The sequence below is a fragment of the Lethenteron reissneri genome, chromosome 68 (genome assembly GCF_015708825.2).
Source record: "Lethenteron reissneri isolate LAM-NWPU_2019-01 chromosome 68, ASM1570882v1, whole genome shotgun sequence".
NCBI lineage: Eukaryota > Metazoa > Chordata > Hyperoartia > Petromyzontiformes > Petromyzontidae > Lethenteron > Lethenteron reissneri.
The window spans coordinates 721,025-726,784 of NC_083846.1; positions in this window are offsets into that span (position 1 = coordinate 721,025).

The following is a 5,760-nucleotide window of genomic DNA, read 5'->3' on the forward strand; positions in this document are numbered from 1 at the left end:
ACGATTATCTGAATGTGTCCTGGGTCTCTCCTGTATGTATGTTGACCTTCATTGGCACGAGGTCACCTCGGTCTCAAATGAGTACCTGGTAAGATGTGTAAAGGTCGCCACTCGGGAGACAAAGGCGGCCGGGCGTGGTGCTGGCCACCCCACCTCCTCGTGTGCCGTGTCGCCCTTCATAGGTGCTGCTCGCCAACAGCACTTGACCCAACAGTGTGTTTAGGCTACCCGGGGGATCTTTGTCTTTGGTGGTGGTAGTGGCTATGCCGCTGCATGTGGCTGCTGCCTGTGATCCGGCACTGCTGCGAAGGCAATAGCAGCAGCTGTGAGGGTTGGTGGATCACCGCACAGACGGGTTGTGAAGCTCCCGTCAGTGCCCGTAGGTGTGGGCGTCGAGGAGGAGCCGTACTCCCTGGCTCTGCTAGGAGGAGGTGGTACAACCAAAGTGTGTGGACTAATCTCCATCTGTTCCGTCTGCACGGGATAGAGAGAGGTTGCTTCCCCGAGTCGTTCTATCTCTCTGCGTGTTCTAAGTCATAATTATTGTATTAATATCGCAGTGATATTTTCAGGCAGCTCGCATTCAAACGAGACGCGTGTTAACCGGGGCCGGCCGCCTTCCGTCTCGCTGCTGCGTTTAAAAACAAAGAGATTGAATGCAGTCTGCGGTGGTTTGGCAGTAGCGGGGCGATGTTGCTAAAATTATTATCTGGTGACTGCTGCTGCATTGGCAGTGGTTGTGCAAACAACAACAACTCTCAACGCATTCCGTGCAACAACATTGCCTGTTGTCCTTTCTCAAAGACGCCAGCGAGCGACGCTCTTCCACATACACAGGGGCGCCACGGTGGCGAAATGTCATCTCCCTCGCCTGGTATATAGTGGGTCGTGGGTTCCATTCTGACCCTCTTGCCTGCTATATATTTGGAGTTTAGCGTATTCTCTCTCTCTTTACTCATGCTCGTGTGGATTTGTCTCCGGGTCCTCCAGGGTTTCCCTTCACATGAAGAATCAACATCACGCGTTTAGAGTATTTTGGCTGCTATTCATTTCCACACCAAGGTGATGATAAGCCAGTTTCGTTGAGTATATCATTTGTGGCCAGGTCGCTTCTGAAAAGAGAGCTACAGAACTCAGTGGGATTTACCTGGTAAATAAAATGTATTTTAATATTCAGCTCTGCCGGTGATATTGTCCCGAGAACTTTATATCGCACACTTCCAGTTGCTATAACCAATTATTGACATGGCTGGCGAAGTCACATCACTCGCTGTCTTCCCTGCCTCTTTGTAGAAACATTTTATTGTCAAGGCCCACGTCAACCACGGAATGCGTCGAGTTTGTTATCTTCTTCCACTCTGCACGTGACGCCATGCACCACGTGTGCAGAGACCATGTGACGTCATGTGCGACGTGTGCAGAGACGTACTGACGCCATGTGCCACGTGTGCAGCAGAGATGAAGTGACATCACTTGGCGATGGGAAAAATGTCACAACGTCCTGTGCACTTAACGCCAAAAAACGTGCATCTCCCGTTTCCTGCTCTCTGTTGTTGCTGATGCAGGCAGGCAGTGACGAGAAGGAAACTGGCACTATTTGGACACACACGTACGATGGACAACATCAGGGAAATTTAAAGTGGTGTTTGTTGTTCGGTAAAAATGGAAAGATCCAGAAGGAGTGGAAGACCTAACAGAGATGACTTGAAGACATTAAGAGATTGGTGCCAGAAAGATGTGGCCACTACTTCAGCAGATTGGCACTACAAGATAGAGAGGAAAGTGAAAACAAATGTGAAGTCGACACTTACTACGGGCTGCATACCCATGGATTGTGATGATTATTATTGTTGCTATACTATGCACGTTTACCCAAGACTTTTAAAAAGGGTTCTGCAACATGTTTTGCACTAGGGGAGCGATGTTACTGCTCGGTGTGAATTCCAATTGAGAGGTTTGCAGGTACAGTTTTTTTCTCAGCGTTTGTTGGGATGTAATTTGGCCAATACCAATCACATTCTGTGTGTGTGCGGGTGTGGGTTTAGCTATGGCACTGTCGGGGGGCACAGCTGGTGCATTTGCCAGATCTTTGGTCGGTAAACCCATCGCACCTGCTGGGTCTGTCCCGTGGCCTTCCAGCAGCGAGCCTTCGGCACTTCACGTGACAGCCTCAAAATGCACCTGGCCTGGCACAGATGCCGTGGTGACGTCACCGTCACTTAGTGGCGAATGGCGGGTACGGGTCTGGGTGCGGGTTTGGGTTCAGCAATGGGAGGAGGAAGCCCACGCAGACCAGGGGGAGAAAGAACATCGTGAATCATCACAGGCGCTCGAGTCGGGAACGGATTGCGGCCCCCTTCTTGCTGCGAGGTGCGAGTCTCAGGGCTGCGTCGCCATCACCCTGCCGCCCCCGTTCCCCTGCGCGTACCTCTTCCTCTCATCTCACTCGCCTCTCCCCAACAGCGGTCTGATCTGTCTTTGTCATCCGGCACTGTCACAGCGTCCGTACGCTTGACTGCCAACCTTGACCCTGACTGCCAAACTTGACCCTGACCGTCAACCTTGACTCTAACCGCTAACCCTGACCGCTAACCTTGACCACCAACCCTGACCCTGACCGCCAACCCTGACCCTAACTGCCAACCCTGACCGCCAAACCTGACCGCTAACCCTGACCGCCAACCCTGACCACCAACCCTGACCCTGACCGCCAAACCTGACCGCTAACCCTGATCGCAAACCCTGACCCTGACCGCCAACCCTGACCGCTAACCCTGATCGCAAACCCTGACCCTGACCGAGCCTGTGGATCGTTGCCGGTCTGGATGACTGCACCACCGCCACCGTGCTCAGTGACGCGTGTCGGAGGCGATGAGACCGCGCGGGCCTCTGCCTCGCGGACAGCGAAGGGCTGTAAGTGAAACGAAACATCCATTGCTGTGCTGCGCGCTCCTATGCTGCAGTTTGGTTCATATCGGACTGTCTTAACCAATAGCGTAAGTCGAGTAACTCGCATAAGGAGGAGGGGGAGGAGGTGCCTTGCCGTGGAAGCGTAACGCGACCCGAGTTCGATTCCCGCTCACGGCCAACACCGGTGACGATTATTTTAACCGGTCCTAGGCCTCCCCTAGATCGACTCAGCCTCAAACGAGTAACTGGTGTGCTGTGTGAACATCGCCACTGGGGGGACAAAGGCGGTCGGGCGTGGTAAATCCAAGTCCCGGGCGAAGCCGGGCAGTCAAGCTAGTACATATATATCATAGTCTATATACAGTATATCATACTCTATATACAGTATATAATAGTCTATATACAGTATCCAATTAAAGCTTTCGTGACTGCAGGGATTCATCTTCTTGGTGCTTTCGGTAAAGTCACGTAGAAGGGAAATAATAAAATAATAAAAATAAAACATAATAAAATAATTCTCACGACGTTTCGGCCACAACGCAAGCAGCCGTCCTCACGTGAAGAAGAGGTCTGTCTTTCCCTGCTACGTGACTTTACCGAAAGAATCAAGAAGATATATACAGTATATGACAGTCTCTGGGGTGCGACCGTGCGAAAAGACATGAAATATCGTGGCCCCACTCTAACCGATTTGCGCGCCCCTCCTGAGCTCACGATGTAGCCACTGCGCACGTCGACCTCGACCCCCAAACGCAGTCGCCTCGTACTCCTCGCACGAGGCGCATTCTCACGTGGGCGATAGCCGCCCCCTCGTGGCTGCACACTGCAATTAACAAATCTGGGTCGTGGGAGCAGTCTTGTTGTTGTGCTCCTACAACGCGGTATTCGTTGCGTTCCTGAAGAACACCGCGTCAAATCGTGTTATTATAAATAACAGATAATATTCGGCTGCGTCGGGTGGAGGAGGGGACCTACGACACAACATCGAATCTAACTCGAACGTCAATTGTGAAGAATGTTCGGTTTGCTCTTCTCGAGCAAAGCCGGGCGTTCTATAGCCACAGCGGCCTTCATTTGTGGCGTTATGTTTCTCTGTCCCGGAAATCGGTTGAAGTTTAGTGTATGTGTGTTCTTTCCAAGTTGAGCCACAACTTCTCGAGGAAGAGTTGTGTGTGTGTAGCTTCAGCACGGTATACGTGCCCGCGAGGGAGAGTGCGTGTACCGATGGCTACATTGTGTGTGTTCAATACATCGTAGCTCAATATTGGTGTGTATAATAATACTACACATCCCACAAGCTCTTTCATTTAAGCCACTTCAGTAATTTATACTCGTCGCGGGTGTGTGTTGAACTTCTTTCGCACTGTACGTAGCCAACCCCGCTAATCGGAGGTGCCGGGGTTGGAGTCAGGACAACGGACGTCCAGCAACAAACAGCACTTTTAAAATAGTAACAATGATAATCATATTCTTGGTTCTTTCGGTAAAGTCACGTAGAAGGGAAATAATAAAATAATAAAAATATAAAACAATACAATTCTCACGACGTTTCGACTGCAACACAAGCAATCATCATCAGAAACCGCCACTTTTTTCAAATTTGTTTTGCTGTGGATTTCACACCTAAAGATGATTGCTTGTGTTGCAGTCGAAACGCCGTGAGAATTTTATTGTTTTATATTTTAAAAATTTTGTTATTTCCCTTCTACGTGACTTTACCGAAAGAACCAAGAATATGAATCCCTGCAGTCACGAAAGTTTAAATCGAAATTTAATGATAAACATTGTTTACCTCTTTATCCACGAGAGTCACACTGATTCGTGGAACTCATTCTCAGGAGGGCCTTGCTCGCTGATTGGGTGTTTTATATTTATTTTAAGATGCTTTGAGACAATTCAGGGCGGGGTGTGCTTGATTCTAATCTAATAAAAGCTGTTTCATTTTTACCACTTATGGACCCACTCATCTATGTAGCTTTTCTCCTAAGCGACCTATCACAAATGATAGGTCAGTTAAGCGGCTTATCATTATCATCATCGTGCAGAAATGCATAGCAACAGCCAAATAGTGGAAACGCGTGACGATGTTGATTCTAAATGTGGAGGGAAAAACTGGAGGACCCGGGGAAAAATCCATGCGACCACGGGGAGAGAGACACACGCAACCCCAAGATATACAGCAGCAGGCGTCAGGGTCGGGATCGAACCCACGACGTCCTGTATACCAGGCGACGTAGTTAACATCTCCTAGCCACCGTGGGGCCCAAGTCACGCAGGAAGAACCCGGAATAATCTGAGAAAACCCCCCAGAACCGCGCGAGGGAGCAACACTCCATCCCCGTAGAGATGTAAACAGAGTGGGCGATTAGTCCACTTGCTGTACGGTCTCCTCCGGCCCGGCGAGGAGAAGGCAGTACACCTCGTCGAGACCCACCCAAGGGGAAGGGAAGTTTCAAATCCCATCTGTGTGTGATCCACCAACCTTCGTGATGGACTGCTCCCTGAACCACAGCGCTGTGGATGGATCTCTCCAGGCCGAATGATGCTTATCTTGCGATATATATTATTGGTGCCGTGGTGCAGAGATGTTAACTGCCTGGCCTGGTATACAGGACGTCGTGGTTTCGATCCCAACCTTGACGATGCCTGCTGTATATTTGGAGTTCGTGTGTATGTGTGTCTCTCTCTCCCCGTGGTCGCGTGGATTATTTCCAAGTCCTCCGGTTTTCCCTCCACATTTCGCATCAACATCACGCTGCTGCTATGAATGTACAAGTGGTGGTGATGAGCCACTTGGTGGAGCTATCATTTGTGGCCAGACATTTCGGCAAAAGAGCGACATTGCGGCTC